The sequence below is a fragment of the Gastrolobium bilobum genome, unplaced genomic scaffold, assembly GCF_033153095.1.
Source record: "Gastrolobium bilobum isolate Gb01-03AN ecotype WA unplaced genomic scaffold, APGP_CSIRO_Gbil_v1 utg36856, whole genome shotgun sequence".
Classification (NCBI taxonomy): domain Eukaryota; kingdom Viridiplantae; phylum Streptophyta; class Magnoliopsida; order Fabales; family Fabaceae; genus Gastrolobium; species Gastrolobium bilobum.
In genome coordinates, this window is record NW_026896491.1 from 205,049 (window position 1) to 227,302 (window position 22,254).

Here is a 22,254-nt window from a genome sequence, read left to right on the forward strand (position 1 = left end):
ACAAGTCCTCAGTTCTCTTTTGCTATTTAAACAACGGGAGATTGTTTTCTCATTTAACATGAGATAAAACAATTCTCTTGACCACATATATGAAAATGTGAGACTTATTTATATTTTCTCTCTCTATATATATATTTATAGAAAAATTGTTTTATCTCTTATTAAATGAGAAAAACAATTTCCATAAATAAACAAACAAAATTACTGTCTCAATACCAACAAAGCCCAGCACAGTTGGTAGATAGTTGAGTTTCTTAAGCATGTTGACAGGAGTTCGATCCTTGGCCGTGTGTATGAAAAAACCTTTGTTAGGAGAGGTTTACCCACTTAATGTGATCTCCCGTCTCGAAAGAATTAGTCTTCGACTCTTGACTGGAGGATACTTTGAAAAAAAAAAAATTACTGTCTCAATAATAAGTAAAGTTAGCAGTGAAGTTCACACCTCTAAAATCGACTCGTCGCTGCATGATTAAATAAGATTGAATTTACTTTTAATGTAGTCTAAAATATATTGTAATTTTAACTTATTAAATAATTTAAAGTTAAATATAAATACAAATTTACTTGTCCTAAATTCACGGATTCACAAAGATAATCCTAATTCTCGTTAACACCCCTAATTGTGAATGATAACTATCTTGTAAATCAAATTCTACTAAAAGGGGTGACACTTTGACAATCATATAAGATATGGAGAAGATATATTTACCACAAAAAAGTTTACCACATTTATAACCAACCTAATCACCATTGATTTCTGTCAATCTAACGGTTATAATTTATTGAAAATTATTGGGTCACATTTTTTAATGAAGTTCTTGACGTTAGATTATCATTATAATTTTTTAAAATGTGAGTTGATTCAAAAAACATCTCATTAATTATTTTTTAAATCATAGCAATTTTAAAAGTGTAAATTTGTTTTTAAATAAACCTCAAATGTTAGATAATCTTATACAACGACCTTAAAAGTTTTTTTCTTTTTGAAAAAAAAATCAACTCTATCATCATGTTAAATTTCTATTAGTATTTTAACTATAGGAATCAAATTTATAAAATACCGAAATTATATGTATTTATTTACAAAATTATAAAATGTATGAGGTTCGAGGAAAAAAAAAAATCTTATACAAATAAGACATGACCTTGACTTTACTTACAGAGATTATATCGTGATATTATATTTAATTTAATTTCATAAATAAAAGAGGAGGGAATGATATAATTAAAGTCACTCTTACATCATTCAATATTTTTTCATTGGATGATTTTATCTCAAAATCTACCATAAAAGTTTCTATCATATAAATTGTATTTATAAGATATTACATTAATGCAAAATTATTTAATACTCCATTGATATATATCAAAATTAATATGATATATTCGCAAAAATATTTTTTTTTTTTTAAAGGATATTCATTTTAGCTAAAACTAATAATTTTTATTTAAAAATTTAAACTAAAAAAAAAAACTTCCAACTTTCTCTCGCTATATTTTTATTATGGATTTTTTTTATTTAAAATGACATAATTCTATCAGTGGCGGGGTCGGGCTCAAATTTGAGCACGGGCCAAAAAATTATACGCGTATTTATTTTTCTTAATTTTAGTTAGTTCATATAATAATATATTTAAATTAGGGAATGATCTGTTTACAAATTTTTATTACAAATTTTTGCAAATTATACTATATACTCCCGGAAGTACATATTGTAATCTAATGTTATTCCGGGAATACATTGTGTAGTTTGTAAATAAAAAATTTGTCAATATAACCCTCCTCATTTAAATTATATTAAATACATAGCACCTGAGCAGGCAGTACCAATAAAAAATAAAATTTTATTAATTTTTTTTTTATAAAAGTGAAAATTAAACACATAACCTAATACAACTTACTTAAATCTTTTACCAAAAATATTTTAATTTTTAAATAGGTCTAAATTACAAATTGTAGCTCGGATCAAATTATAATTTTAACTCGGGCCAAATTATAATTAATTATATAATTATATATAATAAATATAATTTGTTAAAATTTAGCTCGAGTCGAAACCACACCTAGAATGTACGTGGCTTCGCCGCTGAATTCTATATCGTTTAAAAATACAAATACCAAACCCATGTACTTGCGGAATGTATGAAAATAAAGACTATTTGATTATATTCTCACTGTTTTTCAAATTTTATTAAGTTTTGTATACAACTAATGAGATGAAAAAAAAACTCCCTATATTGGATTCTTTGAATTAAATACAGACAACAAAAAAACGAAATCATTATTACAAAAAATAAAACGAAATCATTGTTGCTATTTGTGAGCTTTCACAAAGCTTCAACGGTGGAATCTGGTTTCAAGCGGGTCGACCTATAGAAGAAAATATTACAATGGAGAAATCTCAAACAATTCTACGGGTTAGGGTGAGATTGTGAGAGAGATATCCTACTTATAATTCTCATTAAAAAATCTCACGAAATCTACACCAATAGAGATTTTTTAAAATCTTATAAATTCTATTAAAATCTTTTAAAATCCAATCTTACAAAATCTTGATTATAAAATGTTTTTTTTAAAAAAATCTTTAAAGTCTCTTCAATTTTAAATAATCTTTTAAAATCTATAAGATTTTTTATTTCAATTTTAAAAAAAAAAAATCCTAAAATTTAATATACCCTCCGGACCCGTGTACTTGCGGAATATATGAAAATAAAGACTATTTGATTATATTCTGACTGTTTTCCAAATTTTATAAGTTTTTTATACAAATAATGTGATGAAAAAATAAATCTCCGTATATTAATTCTTTGAATTAAATACAGACAACAAAAAAACGAAATCATTATTAAAAAAAAAAAATCATTATCCTGTTATCACTCTCAATCAGCAATGATTTATTTCTTAATTGAAAATAATTTTTCAAAATATATAGCGGTATTTAATGACGCAGTGTGTTTATATTGTGTGGATAGTGTAGGCATTTCCAAAATCAATTGCCAGCGTAAAGAAGATTGTTGCCTTAAACAAACGCAACACTCTGAAAATTCAATCAATCAATCAATAAATAGCAGCAAAAGAAGAGCGCTGGTTATTGTTGTGTCTTCCATCACAGAGTCATGGTTCCTTCTCCTCTACACTGCTTTTTCTTTTCTTCTTCTTTTCTTCCTCACTTGCCAATCACCCACTACAACAAAAATGGCATTTCACCACGGCAATTTAGCAATGCGTAAAGCACGTTGCAATTAGTTAGGGTGTAGACCCATTGAAAGTAACTATTGCCCATCAGTGCCACCGATTTTTCTAGATGTCTAAATCCCCAAATACATTTCGTTCACTTATCGCTCCATCTATTTGAAAATCTTTTTAAATCCATTTAGCCACTATCGCTCCATTCTTCTAATCTGAGTTGAGGTTAGTTGAAAATTTAGAAATTTGGCTCTCTCTTTTTGTTTGGGGGTCGAGGAAAGGGAAAGGAATATAAGGCTTAGATCTATAAATTGAGCAGTGGTTTTATGTTAACCTTATTGGTCATTTTAATAATACAACATTGGTTAATTAGTGCTTCGTCTTCCATTCGTCTTAGTTGCTTTGCTGCGTCATCCCTGGACATGCAATTGCTTCGGTTAATTAGTGCTTCCCTCTCTAGATCTCAAGCTTCTACTTTGTGTTTTGCTGCTCTTGATGTGATCTTCATTCTAGTTTTGCCGAGAATCTCGTCGTCGGAGTCGCATGGGTCCAAGGTAGGGTTTTCTTTTGGTTCGTAATTTTGGATTATCACTGATTTAGCTTTAACCGGTGAAATTTTTGTTCTTAATTCAAATTGATTTATCTTCAACTGGTGAAATTATGTTCTTATCTAAAAATGCATGTCAAGTGTTTGACAAAAGTTTAAGAAAATTGGACATTATTAATGCTTGAATTTCTAGATATTCACTTGAAAACTTGCAAAATGTTAATATATCAATTAAACCATATAGTTAATCTTTTGTTATCGATATATGGTAAGTTCATATACCTTCTTCGCGACAGTATATGCTATCTTTAAGCTTAATTATGCTTGCTTCTATATCTTGATGTTATGTGCCCATTCTTAGGTTGATTTATGTCCCTTTTGTCTTCCTTTTCCTGTATTCTTGTCTTTGCCTTTATTTTTTCTATTTCCTTCTAGTTGTATAGAAACCTATGCATATTTTTTTTTTCAAACTGAAATAATGTATGTTGGCATTCGTTAAAATATAGGTTGATAAAATAATGATTATTCGAGGCCTTTTTTTGAATTGAGTACTGTCGTGTGTTTTAGTTAAACCATTACTATTTTTATTTCAGATTCCTAAGACCCATGATTGGAATGAAGCTTTGTTTGGCTTCTCAACCAGTGTGAAGCTGAAAAATTGAGGCTGGGATACTTTTCAAGAAAAGATAGGTGTGTTTAACTTTTGATTCTGCTTGAAATAGATGTATGCTAGTTCTGTTTATATAGAGACTTATACGGTGCCAACAATTATTCGACTTCTAGATGTGAGGGGTTATAATAATTAGAATTAGATTTATTTATTTAATTTTTACCTAGAAGCTGGCCGTGAAATAATTCACTCTTTTCACAAGACTCTGTTTTTCTAATGCCCAGTATCAAAGGCTTAGTGTGGTTTATAAATGTTGATCCCATTTTTTGCTCTAATTTTTGTATAAGCCATCAATTATTTGCTGATGAATAACGAGTTTGGTATTGTTAAGATGCATGTATGATACTTCGGTAAATGTGGGATTCGCCTTTTGTAGTGAGGCTACTTAATAGAAGCAGTGAATTTATATATATATATATATATATTTTGTTGTTTTTAAAACCTTTAAGGATTGGGTTGTGAAATCTAGCAATCATAGTATGACTTGAGCCGAGCTCTATTATAGTTTATAGATGCCATATGACAAGTATGTTTAGGTTTCTATACATGTTTGTAATAAACTAAAAATTATTAATTTAGTACAAGATTTTAATCTGCATATTACTTTCTATATAAATTAAATTTTGTACTTCGAATATAATATTTGATTTGGAAAAATCTTCAATTTTTCCTATAATTAAAAAAATAATATTTCAGTACTTATTTTTTTATATTTATATTTTCATTTTAGTTTTAGAAAAAAAAATCAACCCAAAATAAAATTAACTTGCAGAGAGCCAGAGAATCCCATATATTTATTCATTTAGAACCATTAAAATAAAATAAAGCATAGGCAAGTATGTAGAACTTATGCAAATGGTTTTGTTTTTATACCCTTCTCGGTCCCTCACGAATCAAATTTTGCTATCTAATCCCTCAACACTCCAAATTCACCTCAATTTAGTTCTTCTGCAATCAAAATCTGCCTCATAGAAACATTAAATTGATATAACTTTTTATGAGACACTAGATTGCAAAATTTGAACTGTGAGGGACTAAATTGAGAATGAAAAATTATGACTAAAATGAGGTTGTTGTGTTGTTTTTTATTTAACTAACAATGGTTCAACTATTTCTTTTTATTAAATCTGCATTTTGATACCCACACAGGTAGCTGTTGGAACGTGGTTTTCATTTTGGTTGAGCATCACCAGTATATCTTCACCCTATGGCATGTATACCTTCTTGTAACCAATCTGATCAACATATTTCTGATGGTAACTCACATATCTGTTCTCATAAAAAACATTTTACAAGTAGTTGCAAACGTGACTTCTTGCCCCTTCTGTGCCCGAGTTAAACCAATAATTAAAAAATTGATATGAAGATTTTCGTTTTGCCTTCAGTTAGATACACTCAACAGATTTAATCTTCCTTGTCTGACAAGTCTTGTAGGATGGATGGCGTGAAAGGATTTTCGCTTTAGTGGTATAAAATTTTGTTTTTGTACAACCATCATCTATGGTTCTAGCTTGGGAACAAGTTGTCCTCTTAGTTCTTCATACTCTCTTGACTCCAGTTGAGGCTTTATTTCAATATGTAAAAGCAAATAATCCATTGGTTGTGCTGAAAATGCTGCTTGACATCAGGGCCAGAACTAGAAAAATTTGTGAGGGTGCTATGCTTTAAAATTTTAGAAGCGGGCAAATTTAGATGATGATGCCCGTAAGTGAGACTACTTGTTTATTTTTATGCTAGGATATCTATTTGATTGACCTGGTAACAAATCACTCATGCCTCCTCCTTCTACCCATTTTTTATTTATATTTTATTTGCAGGAAGATGTTGGTTCCACTACCACTGGGCCTTGTATACTTGGGACGATATTACCAACTCTTGACTTCATTTTGTTTTGTTTCCATGGGACGTGGTGTTAAATTAGCAGATGCTCTTGATGGACTAGCTGGAGGTACTGCTGCATTGGCTTTTACTGGAATGTCGATAGCTGTACTTCCAATATGTTCTGGTTAGTAGCATGTCTTTTAAGTCAACTATGGACTTCGAATTTCGAAACCAAATATCTATGTGCCAGATATTCCGTTTTTTATCATTCCAGATCCATTTTCAATCTATAATCAATAAAAGAGATCACTTTTCAATCTATGGAATTAGTCAGATGTATTGGCTAAATTCCTGTTGACTAAATTTTTAAAAGTGTTATGTATACAGTGCTTTTCCTTATTTTTTATTTATTTCTTTTCTCTCGATCAGTTTTTGCTTGTTATTGACTTCAATTATTTTAGATATAGGTGATACATCGTGATTTTAATTCTGAGCTAATGCTCTGAATCCTATTAGAAAGTACTAGTTTTCACTTTGATGGTTTTGATTATTTGTGCGAAATGCTAAATAAAATATATCATAACAAAAGTAAAGCATGAGTTTGCTAGGTTGTTATGATTTTTCCTGCTAAATGTCTGACCAGGGATTATATTTTACCTTTTTGTAATTTCACTTGTAGTTTGCTTATGCCTATGATGGGAATGCTAAATGAGTTGTAGCCTTGTAGCCCCTTATATTTGTCTTCATTCTGTGTTTACAGGTATGCTGACTTGAAGATCAACAATTAATGAATTACACATTCAACTTCAATCATATGCTTAATGATAAGGTGCATTCACTATATGCAAATTTGGAGTGTATGCTTGTGAGAAATTACAATAAAGGAGTTAGTAGATTTAGTGACCATTATTTATGGGCCATGTCCTATTTTTTTTCCCCTTACAACAAGAATTGTCCGAAGTATAGGGTTTACTTTCGAGAGTAATGTGTGTTTGATAACCATAGATTGAAAATATCAATGTTTTGAGAGTATAGGAGTGAGAAGCTACAGTGAAGGAGTTAGTAGATTTATTGACCATTATTTATAGGCTCTGTCTTGCATTTTCCCCCCATAATAAGGACTGCCTGATGTATTGGATAACTTCCTATAGTAATGTTCTAAATTTTGATAAAATAGAAGCATATGGATTACAAACCATTTGATTTGTGAGAACCCACTTTCTGTGATGTTCTCTTTAGTGGTTATCATTTGCAGTTGACCCTCTAAATTGCAAACTTCACTTTAGTGATTGCAAGTGTTTGCTCTTTTTTTTGTTTTTTAAACAATCTCTGTCTAAAAAGTTTAGATATGTTGAAACTTTCATTAACTGTTGTTGAACTCTTTCTTCATCCGCATCAAAACTAATTACTGATCTGAAGTTTATTTATGTCTCACTTTCCTAATCTTGCTGTCAAACAGGGCAATACTACTATTTATGTGTTGTATGCACATGCTAGGATCTGTTCCATTATCAGGAAATATGGTAAAGGCCTAGAAGATTTAAAGAAAGTAAGTTTATTTTTCTTCCAAAGGAGATGACCTCCCAATTTATTAAATATATATTATAAAAAATATTTAATTTAATTATTATTGTATCATATGCATAATTTTGCAATATAAGATACAAGTATATAAGTTGTGCCTAGGTTTGTACCCTACCATGGTTGACTTGATACCAGTGAGTTCAGCAATCATCAAATCTAATTGTGATATGACTCAGTATTCCATGTGTTTATATGTAGTGAGCTAGATACCAACTTGTGCACATTTTTTACTGTCTACTTCATGTTTGTAACTTATCGTGACAGAATGGGAATATAATGTTGGATCATGAAGATGAGCGTGCATAGTATATGCTCTTCTTCTTGAGCTTTAGACATTTGCGTACTAGACTTGTAACATTTATAACTTTGATGCTGGAGCTTCATTTTCATTAAGCAGAAGGCTTGAGATATCATGATTAAAGCGGCTGGTGATTCTTGCATAGATGTCCACTGACAATCATAAACTTATAATTTTAGTTTTATTTGGAAATTATTTTTTTTAAATGATGTAAGTGGAAAACTTGATTAGTTTCTTTTTTTGGTAAACAAAAACACCATCAGTTTATATGAAATGGAAAAAGGATGGATGTTGAGAAATTGTGTAAAAAATATGATTTACTCATGAATTGAAAAAAAAGAAGTATTTTGTTAAATTGTGTACTCCACTTTATTATTTCTTTACTTCCCTTAATTTGGTTTTTTGTTCTTGCATCAAATGCAATTTTTATTATTTACTTTTTATATGATTTGGACAATTTGTAATATATATATATTTTTTTTAAAATCCTTTTAATTAGCCGCGGTTCTGTTTTTGGCAAAATAAAACTTTTGATCATTGAGATTTTAATCATTTAGCGACTAATAAAACGTGGCTATCGTAAGACAAACTGTGGCCAATTCAGTGTTACCACGCCCATTTAGCCTGTGGTTAAATGCAAAAATCACTGTGGTTAAAATAATGCAACGCCCGTTTTAGCCACGGTTTTGCAAACAGTGGACAATTTGTTTAGCCACAGTTTTTGCCATATTTTGCCACGACTTTTGCCGTGGCTAAACAACATTTTTGTTGTAGTGACCATGACTCACTCCAACTCAAAGGTTAGAATTGTTAGTTTTCTTTTTTCTGTGCTTGTACTCCTTATATTCACAAGAAAAAAAAATCACTTATCTTTGTGTATATGGGTAGCTAGTTGTATGTTATATCAAATTGTTCACTGAATTTTCCATACTTGTGTTCGGTAAATTAATTACTTTGTTCTTGTACTCTTTTCCCTGTCGTTTTTGCATTTGAAAATAATCTCCGCACATTACAACTGCAGGTATTGATATGGAAAGGCCAGTTTTGGATATCTCCCCTTCCCCACTTTCTGGGGATTCAGCTGCTCATGGTGTTAAAGATATTTTACGATGTGAGCGTGTTCAAGTGTCTGGTATCTCAAGATTGAAACTTGGGAGCTATGCTAGTTCATTCCACATTACTTTGGCTCCATCTGCTGCGATCCCAGAGAGGTTACATAACAAAATTCAGGTTTGTTTCCACAGGTAAGTACATAACTTGGACATACTGTACGTAGTATTCTTTATTTATTTATTTATTTGCTGTCACTACACCCCCTCCTCTCAGGTGCATGCTTGGTATGCACTCTCTTCTAGTTTCAACTTCTTTCAAAGTCTATCAAGATTGCCATTTCTTATTTATAAAGTATGTGCAGGAATAATGCACTTGGATGGTGTCAGTGTGAAAAAGGATGAATGGATGAGTATTCAGAAGGGGATCTGGAATGCTGTCATGTCACCTTATGAAACTAGATATGTTGATGTGAGGATGAATGCTGAAATGTTGGGTTCTTCTGTTACAGTTTCCCTTGAAGAAGGTTTGTTTCTTCCATCTCATAAGAGTTGGGAAAATTATTCTATTGTCTCTTCCCTTTGTGGTTTCTTTTTTCAAAATTTTGGGGCTTATTTATATGTTATACAAAAACTTTGCAGATTTTCAGCAATGGCGCCTTGTATGTCTTGCATTGGGATTGATATTGCTGTTGTTGGCTCCAATTATTAGCAGTTGGGTTCCATTTTATTATACCAGTTCAATGGCTATAGGGATCTTTCTTGTTGTTATAATCCTTCTTTTTTAGGTATACAAATTACTTTCTTATTATATATGAATTTCATTTTGTTTCATTTCTTTTAATTCTTCCTTGGTTGTTTAACATGTTTTCTAACTAATTTCTTATAATTATGATATAGGGCATGAAATTATTGCCAACTGGAAGGAAAAATATCTTTTACCTTACCATATATGGTTCAGTGGTGAGTTTGATTTAATTTTGGTCATTGTTCCCTTGCAGCTCTTCATGTTTCATGCAGATATTATCACTGTTAATATTATTACTATGTGCTGTTTCAGTTTGGAGCTGGGTCATTCCTTTTGGGTCATTCCTTTTGCACCAATTCTCCGTGTTCATAAATTCAATTCTTCAAAGTTTTGGGATGAGTGAAGAGATGCACATTCCAGTAAGTATATCTCTCTTTCTTTTTTGGATAACTTGGTGCATATTTGTATTTTTATGTTCTGTCATACAATACTGGCTGAATGGCTAACATGTATAGACACTTCTGGATTCCTAATCCTTTTTGTTGGCTTTTTCTTTAGACTCATACATTTTTTTCTTATGTATGACGAGCTAACATTCTGGGACACATTGTAACATTTTGTTTTTGCAGTCAATAACTCACTCTTTTAAATCTCCCTTACCTTATAATGAGGTGGCTTTTTTTGTTTCCTTTTGAATAACTTTTGGCAAATGTTATTTCTTTCTTTGGGCTAGCAAAAAATATTTGCAGTCAACAGAAAATAGCTGGTAAAGGGGTGAAAATGACTTCCTCTTTTCAAATATAATTATTTCATTTTCTGGAACAAGCTCAACCTTTCTATATATACTTGTCGCTTTGATGTTTGCCCTAACTGTCATTCGCCAATGACTAGTCCCTGGTTGGTGGTTACGTTGTAGCTTTCACTTTCCACTCTCCCTGTTCCCCTTTCTGTGGTCCCTTCATTTCATGCTGCATAACTCTTGCTGATTGCTGGCCATCTTTGCCTGTCTGTCAGATATATGTTATCAATTGTTTTCCATCCTATGAGATTTGGCTTGTCTGTCAGACATATCTTAAATTCTCTTTAATAAAATAATTTTTTTCAATGGTTTTACAGGTTGCCATTTTTTGTACTACTGGGTATCCTCTTGGCTGGAGCTGCTTTAGGCTACTGGGCTCTTAGGAGATTTGTTCTTTCGAAAGAAGATGGCGGTGTGGATGCTGGGGTCGCTCAGTTTGTGAAATGGGCAATGCGCACTATTGGAGCCACCTTGGTTTCGCAGGTTTGCATTTATATAAACAGGGAGTACTATTGCTGTTATCTAACGTTCATCCTGTCATATATGACATGTTATGATAGGTCATCGCAAATTTGAACGTTAGATAACAGCAATAGTTTATTGCACACTCCCTGTTTATATAAATGCAAACCTGCGAAACTAAGGTGGCTCCAATAGTGCGCAAACCTGTGGAAACAAACAAGAATTTTGTTATGTAACCTCTCTGGGATCGCAGCAGATGGAGCCAAAGTAATGTGGAATGAACTAGCATAGCTCCCAAGTTTCAATCTTGAGATACCAGACACTTGAACACGCTCACATCGTAAAATATCTTTAACACCATGAGCAGCTGAATCCCCAGAAAGTGGGGAAGGGGAGATATCCAAAACTGGCCTTTCAATATCAATACCTGCAGTTGTAATGTGCGGAGATTATTTTCAAATGCAAAAACGACAGGGAAAAGAGTACAAGAACAAAGTAATTAATTTACCGAACACAAGTATGGAAAATTCAGTGAACAATTTGATATAACATACAACTAGCTACCCATATACACAAAGATAAGTGATTTTTTTTTCTTGTGAATATAAGGAGTACAAGCACAAGAAAAAGAAGACTAACAATTCTAACCTTTGAGTTGGAGTGAGTCATGGTGATTGGCAAGTGAGGAAGAAACGAAGAAGAAAAGAAAAAGCAGTGTAGAGGAGAAGGAACCCATGACTCTGTGATGGAAGACACAACAATAACCAGCGCTCTTCTTTTGCTGCTATTTATTGATTGATTGAATTTTCACAGCGTTGCGTTTGTTTAAGGCAACATTCTTGTTTACGCGGGCAATTGATTTTGGAAATGCCTACACTACACACACAATATGAACACACTGCGTCATTAAATACCGCCATATATTTTGGAAAATTATTCTCAATTAAGAAATAAATCATTGCTAATTGAGAGTGATAACAGGATAATGATTTCCTTTTTTTTAATAATGATTTTGTTTTTTTGTTGTCTGTATTTAATTCAAAGAATCAATATAGGGAGATTTATTTTTTCATCACATTATTTGTATAAAAAACTTATAAAATTTGGAAAATAGTGAGAATATAATCAAATAGTCTTTATTTTCATATATTCCGCAAGTACACGGGTCCGGAGGGTATATTGAATTTTAGGATTTTTTTTTTAAAAAAATTGAAATAAAAAATCTTATAGATTTTAAAAGATTATTTAAAATTGAAGAGACTTTAAAGATTTTTTTAAAAAACTTTTTTTATAATCAAGATTTTGTAAGATTGGATTTTAAAATATTTTAATAGAATTTATAAGATTTGAAAGACAATGTGGATTTATAAGGAGATGTATTGGATTGAGATTTCATAGTATTTTAATGGACTGTTTTTGGACAAAAAAATACATTTGTATTCAATTAGGATTTTAAAAGATTGAAAAAAAGTCACGTGGTATTCAATTAGGATTTTAAAAGATTATTTTAGAGTCCGTACAAATCCACTGGTATTCAATAAGGATTTTAAACAAACTAAAAATAATCTCATGGTATGCAAAAATCTAATGATTTTAATGAATTCTCTATTGGTGTAGATTTCGTGAGATTTTTTAATGAGAATTATAAGTAGGATATCTCTCTCACAATCTCACCCTAACCCGTAGAATTGTTTGAGATTTCTCCATTGTAATATTTTCTTCTATCTTCGACGGGTCGACCTGCTCGAAACCGGATTCCACTATTTTTTGTAAAAATGATTTCGTTTTTTTGTTGTCTGTATTTAATTCAAAGAATCCAATATAGGGAGTTTTTTTTTCATCTCATTAGTTGTATAAAAAACTTAATAAAATTTGGAAAACAGTGAGAATATAATCAAATAGTCTTTATTTTCATACATTCCGCAAGTACATGGGTTTGGTATTTGTATTTTTAAAAGATATAGAATTCAGCGGCGAAGCCACGTACATTCTAGGTGTGGTCTCGACTCCAGCTAAATTTTAACAAATTATATTTATTATATATAATTATATAATTAATTATAAGTTAAAATTATAATTTGACCCGAGCTACAATTTGTAATTTGGACCTATTTAAAAATTAAAATATTTTTGGTAAAAGATTTAAGTAAGTTGTATTAGGTTATGTGTTTAATTTTCACTTGTATAAAAATTTGTTTTTAATAAAATTATATTTCTTATTGGTACTGCCTGCTCAGGTGCTCTGTATTTAATATAATTTAAATGAGGATGGTTATATTGACAAATTTTTTATTTACAAACTACACAATATATTCCCGGAAGAACACTAGATTACAATATGTACTTCCGGGAGTATATAGTATAATTTGCAAAAATTTGTAATAAAAATTTGTAAACAGATAATTCCCTAATGTAAATATATTATTATATAAACTAACTAAAATTAAAAAAAAAAATACGCGTATAATTTTTTGGCCCGGGCTCAAATTTGAGCCCGACCCCGCCACTGATAGTATTATGTCATTTTAAATAAATAAAAAATCCATAATAAAAATATAGCGAGAGAAAGTTGGAAGTTTTTTTATTTTAGTTTAAATTTTTAAATAAAAATTATTAGTTTTAGCTAAAATGATTATCCTTTAAAACAATAAAGATTTTTGCAAATATATCATATTAATCTTGATATATATCAATGGAGTATTAAATAATTTTGCATTAATGTAATATCTTATAAATACAATTTATATGATAGAAACTTTTATGGTAGATTTTGAGATAAAATCATCCAATGAAAAAATATTGAATGATGTAAGAGTGACTTTAATTATATCATTCCCTCCTCTTTTATTTATGAAATTAAATTAAATATAATATCACGATATAATCTCTGTAAGTAAAGTCAAGGTCATGTCTTATTTGTATAAGATTTTTTTTTTCCTCGAATCTCATACATTTTATAATTTTGTAAATAAATACATATAATTTCGGTATTTTATAAATTTGATTCCTATAGTTAAAATACTAATAGAAATTTAACATGATGATAGAGTTGATTTTTTTTCAAAAAGAAAAAAACTTTTAAGGTCGTTGTATAAGATTATCTAACATTTGAGGTTTATTTAAAAACAAATTTACACTTTTAAAATTGCTATGATTTAAAAAATAATTAATGAGATGTTTTTTGAATCAACTCACATTTTAAAAAATTATAATGATAATCTAACGTCAAGAACTTCATTAAAAAAATCTTAAATTGTAAAAATGCACGGGTATTGTTTAACAAACAACAAATGTAATTAATTAGAGAAAATTACACTATTCTTCCCTTAAATTTTCCTTAATTACACATGATTGGCTCCAAATTTTGAAAATTACGGCAACTTTCTTTATATTTTATGGGCAGGATATACTTACCACTACAAAAGTTTATCACTTTACAACCAACCTAATCATCGTTGATTTCTGTCAATCTAACGGTTATAATTTATTGGATTTATTGAGAATTAATAATTAATTAATAAATGTGACCCAATAATTTTCAATAAATTATAACCGTTAGATTGACGGAAATCAACGGTGATTAGGTTGGTTGTAAAGGTGGTAAACTTTTTTGGTGGTAAATATATCTTCTCCATATCTTATATGATTGTCAAACTGTCACCCCTTTTAGTAGAATTTGATTTACAAGATAGTTATCATTCACAATTAGGGGTGTTAACGAGCCGAGCTTTGATCTTAACGGGCCAAGCCTGTATTTAAACGTGTCCGACTGGCCTTAGCCTGTTACCTGTTACGAATATAATATTGGCCTGTGGCCTGGTTTATTTACAAAAAATAAAAGCCTGTGTGAAGCCTGTCTTAGCTTGTTAGCATGTTAAAGAATAAAAATAAGAGAACATAATTCCACAAAAAATCAATTTCCAGATAGAAACCTTAGCTTCCAATTTGCAGCAATAATTTACAAAGTCTACAATAAATAAAAAAAATTAAAGTGAGAGAAGGTAGATAACATGTTATATTATCTTAGCCCATTATAAAAAAGTGCCAACAAAAATAAAAATAAAATAAATAAAATAAAAAATAAATTGACACAAACGAGCAGTGCACAGTGGAACGAATGAGTTTTTGTGGGTTTGTTTGTGTGAAGGAGGATGAAGGATAATATAGAACAACACTAGTAATTTCATAAATATACATAAATTCAATATATATCCAAATAGCATAATATAGAACAAAATCATTCAAAAAGTCTGTTAAACCAATAAAATGGGGTGAAATAAATTGATGAGAGAGAGAGAGTTATTACAAGTAGTATAAAAAGTATAAATAAATATTTATATACTAGGCTAGCCTGGGAGGCTCTAAGGCCGAGCTTCTGAATTAGAGCCTGAGGCCTTTTTATTAAACGAGCTTTTATACAAGTCCAAGCCTGGTTCCAACACGAGCTTTTATTAAACGAGCTCAGGCCTTTACGAGCCGAGCCAAAGGCCCCTGGCTCGTTTACCACCCCTATTCACAATATGTTATTTTTAACATCAAAAGGAAATACATTTTATTCAAGATTATTATTACTTATCTACCGGTTTATCAGTAATTCAATTAGTCCAATTGCAACACTGTCGAATTTGAGGCAGCTCTTCTAAAATTATTTTCTCCATTTTCAGTCTCAAACTCGAGATATCTAATTAATGGAAATAAGCTCCGTACCACTTAAATTTATAGTTGTTGGTAAGTTAATTTTCCATGCTTATCATCCCAATATCTTTGATTAACGAAACTAGTTATTAGAAATAATTTATATGAAATAGCATCATTCTTTTCAAATTGCTACAGAGACTAATGTTTATGAGAAAAAAATTTTCCTTCAAAATTATTGGGTTTGTGCTCTTTTACTTGATCACAATTGGGCTAAGAATCTGAGAAGAGCCCAAAAAGCCTAGAGCCCAAAAGAGCTTAGGGTTAGGGTTTATTAGTATTCATATAAATACTACCACTTAAGTCATCAGCATCTAAGTAAGTTCAGATTTGAAAAAGTGCTCACACATTTCCTCTTTTCCCTTGAGGATAGTTTGTGAATTCTTGCCGTGACACGGAGGAGATCGGTTTGTGAAGGGAAATCATACATAAGGAGATTCTGCACAACATCTGCGCATCAAGAGATAAATCAAAAAACGATGATGCATTACATCCCAAACCGCAACGGTCTAAACGCTCTCGCAAAAAAAAAAAATCTCTAGTAAAAAAAATCTAGTTTTTAACTCTACAAATGTAAATTCTAAATAGATACTAACCCGTTTGATTTTCAGAGCTTGTTAATGCTTTAAACATAGAAACAATTACTTGTTCCAAACTCAATAAGTTTGATTATATACAACCTTACATTGATATATATGTAGGTTCTTTGACCCATATAGGGTTTCCCATATGTTTTTCATCTATTTGGTATTTGGTAGGATGATTTTACCACAAAGGGGCATTTGGTTCCGCCCAAGGATCCCAACGGGTTCGAGCACCTTCCCCCACCCCAACGAAACCTTTTTTTTATTATTATTATTCAAATTCTACATCATTTCATTGCTCCATTAAGTAAGGTATATCTAGGGATGTGCAAAAAAATTAGTTCATCTGTCCTGCCCTTGTCTGACCTTGATCTGATCCATAAATATCTGTTTTTTTTAACTGGTTTAAATACTGACCCACTTTTATTTGGGTCAGCTTTAGACTTGACTTATTTTAATAATTGACCCATTGACCCAAAATTTAATCCAGACCCATTAGCTACAAAAAGAGAAAATGAAAAATCACGGTAAGGCAATTAATGACTACGAGTATGATTTTGGACAATTTCGTAGCATAACAGCGTACCTACAAAACAAAACTGAACCAGCAACGAGCAATTAATTGAATCCAGTTTAATATCAGATCCTACGAGACCTGTGCAGTTGCAATAGACAAGGGTTTATCTAGTTCAAACACTCATGGCATATGTCTAGTTCAAATATATTACTGTTTAATTTGTATAGACTGGATTCCTCAGAGGTTGGAGAAATTTCTCATATGCCAGTTTATAGGTTTACGGAGGAGTAAAGAAGGCAACGTCCTTTGATTATGTGCAATATATGCGGTGATTTGGTGCCAATGGTCATACAAAAAATCTAGAATTTTTTATCGTTATTTCTTGCCATTTCCGTTTCTGTTGGATAAAATAGTCTTAGCTTCTTTATGGTGCTCACCTAGTAGCTATTTAGTGGGGTTTCTTTGTTAGATATTCAAACGGATTGGCAGGATAGGTTTATTCTCCCTGATGTGCTTTTCATTTAGTTTCTTTGTTTTGGTTTGTGTTCTCTTTAAGAGGGTATACTATATCAATTGCTCCTGCAATTTCTTTCTTACGTGAAATTTCCTTTTATTGAAAAAAAGAAAAGGAATTTGTGACTTTAATCTCTAAACAGATTACATCAATTTATTTTTTCATGATGATCTCTGTTTGTGCCAAGAGAATTTGATGGGAGAAAGTTAAGACTAAAAAAAAGCCTGAAACCTAAGCTTTTTAAAGTTTTGTTAAGTACCAATTTGATATTCCTCCATTATTCTAGCTCTTTTTCTTTTCTTTTTTTATTACAAAAATAGTGGCAAAGTGTGCAACCACTCCTCGTCGGAAAGTTGTTTACGGTAAAGTCCTCCCCAAGTGGGTGGATGCCTCCGAGATTCGAACCTTTTCCACTTCATTGACACGAGTACATCCTGGAGCCTAGCCAACAACAGCTAGATCAACCCACTTTGAGTTGATTCTTTTTCTATTTGGTAGTTATCAATTTAATCATTATATTACTCACCAATTTGTTAAGTTTTTTTTTCTTAATGTCTCGAGTTTGAATTTAAAAATGAATGGGGAAACAAAATTGTCGGGAAACCACACTCTTTATACTTCTAAAAAAAATATAATCATACTTCTAATACTTTCAACTTCACTCAAATTTCATCTTGATTCCCATTATTTCAATTGTTACAATGTAATTCCTGTAACTTTAAGTTAATATAACCAAATTCATTTTCTAAGTCAATGTTAACTTTTTTCTGGGTATTATCAATATATAAATTACATTAGTGTGAAATAAAATTTAATGACAAGAAACTGCTAGAAATTACATAATACAATGCCAAAAAAAAAAAAAAAAATTGCTATGTCAACGTCAATAAAAATATCTTAGTTGTATAGTTAGCTACTCATACCATTATGCATATTACATGTCATCATTTCTATCCAAAGACACTCCATAAAAGCAATTGAAATCACAGCGCAAGAGTTACACAAACTAAAAAAATACTCCATATGAAACCCTAATTTTCAAGGATGGATTCACTTATTTGTCCAGTCATTTATGCAAAGAGATTATTTGTTATATTTGAATTGATGACCTTTCGATTACAAAAAGAGCTTCAAGAGTTACACAATACTAAAAAATATAAATTGTAAAAATAATATAACAGAAGAGAGCAAAAAAATAAAAAGGCAAAAAAACAGATTGCGATAACAAAAAATTTAACAAGATTGCCCAGGCTTGCAGTTGAAAATAATCAGGCAAACTAATAACATTATCTCTACACGATGGTTACAAGAAGCAATCCTAAATTCCTGACTACATTAGACTCTTGTTACTTACTGCTCCCTGACTGTTTAAAAAACAATGTCAAGTCACCACCATTTAAAAACCCTAAATCCATTTCCACTTCCTATACATCTGTGGAATCCGATTCACTTTCCATTGTCTCGTCTGAACTCTCACTTGGAAGGAGTTTAATCAGGTCTGCATTATCCATGAGCCAGTCAGTAAACTCTGGAGATGCTGCCATTTCTACTAAAGCTTGCTTGGTGGATTCATTTGTCAACTCATCCCACTCTTTCTTTGTGAACTTCTTTCTGTTCCGCGTCTTGTGGAAGGTTGAATAATAATCCCCCCTTATTTGTGTCCCACAAGATTGTGGCCAAAAACAACCGTTCTCTCTCTCTCTCTCTCTTTCTAAAGAGAGAATATAAGATCCTGACTATTTCAGCCAAAAACATCAATTGCTTTGATTTTGATCTACTTACTACTAAAGTTTTGCTTAATCAGTTCCACAAAATCAAGATACCATTATAAGCCAGTATAAGAATAAGATTCTGCCTACCTCAGCCAAAAGTTCAATTTCTTTGATCTATTTATTAGTAAAGAACTTGCTTGATTCACCAGGAAAACAAAAATCTTGCTAGGACAATATGTAATCATATATCAGAAAGATTCAAACATGGAACAATACCTTTCACCGGAGAGTCAGACCATGCAGATCTTTTAGGACTACTCCACATTTTTCCTTTAGGAGTTGACTTGCTAAGGAATTCAGCACGACCACGTGTTCCTCTCACCCACAGCAGCGAGTGATCATCATTTCCTGAAGTTCCATACCTACATGAAATCATAATGGCATTTTTAAAAGTGGAAGACTTGAAGCCTTGAATGACAAACAATGACCAAAAAAAATAGAGGAACAATTTTAGGGCAGTCATACAGATATCTAAACAGTCAAAGACCAGCATATGTTAGTGAATCTCACTCCCTCTTGGTTCCTTTACTATCTAAAATGGAAAAATTGATTACAATGTTCAATTATATAAACCGTGAGCATTTCCTACAATTAGATTATGGGCTTTAAATTCTATAAAAGCAATATACAACAATTCATGAAAACATCCAAAATGCCTTATTAACAAGTTGTCAGCAATGAGCATCATGATTTCATGACAACCATCTCATCTAATGTTCCTTGGACAAAACCACCATCATGAAGAAACATTCAGGTTAGCTGGCAGAACAAATTGGATGAAACTAGGTAAATATGGCAAACATTTCCAGTAAATAGTTAAATCTCAATTCACATAAATAGTTACATCTCATCAGCATCAACTCAATTATTCATGGATTCAACAGACAATTTTACCATGAAAATCAAGTAAATAGACAATAACAGCATCTGTACCAATCAAAGCGACTTTATAAAAAATATTACCAAGCTGAGCGACTTTCAGAAAATTTATCAATCTATGCCATTTTTGTTTTGCATTTTTTAAAACTATTTTCTTACTATTTATATTTTATATTTAACTATTTTTATTATTTTCGTTTTCGTTTTTCAAAATAATCATTTCATTATTATAACTATAGTTTATTTCATTCATTTTTAAATCAGAATATTTTCTCCATACAGAAAAATTATTCATCTTCAAATTTGCATGCAACTAACAACAATAATTTACACAAGTTAATCCACGATGACCTAGCATAACCTGTCATATATGACAGGATGAACGTTAGATAACAACAATAGTTTATTGCACATTCCCTATTTATATAAATGCAAACCTGCGAAACCAAGGTGGCTCCAACAGTGCGCATTGCCCATTTCACAAACTGAGCGACCCCAGCATCCACACCGCCATCTTCTTTCGAAAGAATAAATCTCCTAAGACCCCAGTAGCCTAAAGCAGCTCCAGCCAAGAGGATACCCAGTAGTACAAAAATGGCAACCTGTAAACCATTGAAGAAAATAATTTTATTAAAGAGAATTTAAGATATGTCTGATAGACAAGCCAAATCCCATAGGATGGAAAACAGTTGATAACATATATCTGACAGACAGGCAAAGATGGCCAGCAATCAGCAAGAGTTATGCAGCATGAAATGAAGGGACCACAGAAAGGGGAACAGGGAGGGTGGAAAGTGAAAGCTACAATGTAACCACCAACCAGGGACTAGCCATTGGCGAATGACAGTTAGGGCAAACATCAGGGCGACAAGCATATATAGAAAGGTTGAGCTTGTTCCAGAAAATTAAATAATTATATTTGAAAAGAGGAAGTCATTTTCACCCCTTTACCAGCTATTTTCTGTTGACTGCAAATATTTTTTGCTAGCCCAAAGAAAGAAATAACATTTGGCAAAAGTTATTCAAAAGGAAACAAAAAAAGCCACCTCATTATAAGGTAAGGGAGATTTAAAAGAGTGAGTTATTGACTGCAAAAACAAAATTTTACAAATGTGTCCCAGAATGTTAGCTCGTCATACATAAGAAAAAAATGTATGAGTCTAAAGAAAAAGCCAACAAAAAGGATTAGGAATCCAGAAGTGTCTATAGATGTTAGCCATTCAGCCAGTATTGTATGACAGAACATAAAAATACAGATATGCACCAAGTTATCCAAAAAAGAAAGAGAGATATACATACTGGAATGTGCATCTCTTCACTCATCCCAAAACTTTGAAGAATTGAATTTATGAACACGGAGAATTGGTGCAAAAGGAATGACCCAGCTCCAAACTGAAACAGCACATAGTAATAATATTAACAGTGATAATATTTGCATGAAACATGAAGAGCTGCAAGGGAACAATGACCAAAATTAAATCAAACTCACCACTGAACCATATATGGTAAGGTAAAAGATATTTTTCCTTCCAGTTGGCAATAATTTCATGCCCTATATCATAATTATAAGAAATTAGTTAGAAAACATGTTAAACAACCAAAGGAAGAATTAAAAGAAATGAAACAAAATGAAATAGACTTTGAAAGAAGTTGAAACTAGAAGAGAGTGCATATCAAGCATGCACATGAGCGGAGGGGGTGTAGTGACAGCAAATAAATAAAGAATACTAAGTACAGTATGTCCAAGTTATGTACTTACCCGTGGAAACAAACCTGTATTTTGTTATGTATACTCTCTTTGATCGCAGCAGATGGAGCCAAAGTAATGTGGAATGAACTAGCATAGCTCCCAAGTTTCAATCTTGAGATACCAGACACTTGAACACGCTCACATCGTAAAATATCTTGAACACCATGAGCAGCTGAATCCCAATAATGTGGGGAAGGGGAGATATCCAAAACTGGCCTTTCAATATCAATACCTGCAGTTGTAATGTGCGGAGATTATTTTCAAATGCAAAATAGGACAGTGAAAAGAGTACAAGAACAAATCAATTAATTTACCGAACACAAATATGGAAAATTCAGTGAACAATTTGATATAACATACAACTAGCTACCCGTCGCAA

The 22,254-nt window shown here is 31.4% G+C and overlaps 1 long non-coding RNA gene and 2 pseudogenes across 1 annotated transcript; 2 read left to right on the plus strand and 1 right to left on the minus strand.

Moving 5' to 3' along the window:
• The first annotated feature begins 2,390 nt into the window (after window positions 1-2,390).
• On the plus strand, window positions 2,391-12,076 carry LOC133300007 (uncharacterized; annotated as a pseudogene).
• LOC133300019 (uncharacterized) lies at window positions 3,565-7,834 on the plus strand. Its single transcript, XR_009750013.1, has 6 exons — window positions 3,565-3,740; window positions 4,327-4,423; window positions 5,553-6,107; window positions 6,221-6,408; window positions 6,985-7,053; window positions 7,684-7,834. It is a non-coding gene; the product is annotated as an uncharacterized LOC133300019 (long non-coding RNA).
• A 6,822-nt stretch (window positions 12,077-18,898) lies between the features above and the next one.
• LOC133300008 (uncharacterized) lies at window positions 18,899-22,107 on the minus strand (annotated as a pseudogene).
• Window positions 22,108-22,254: the final 147 nt, after the last annotated feature.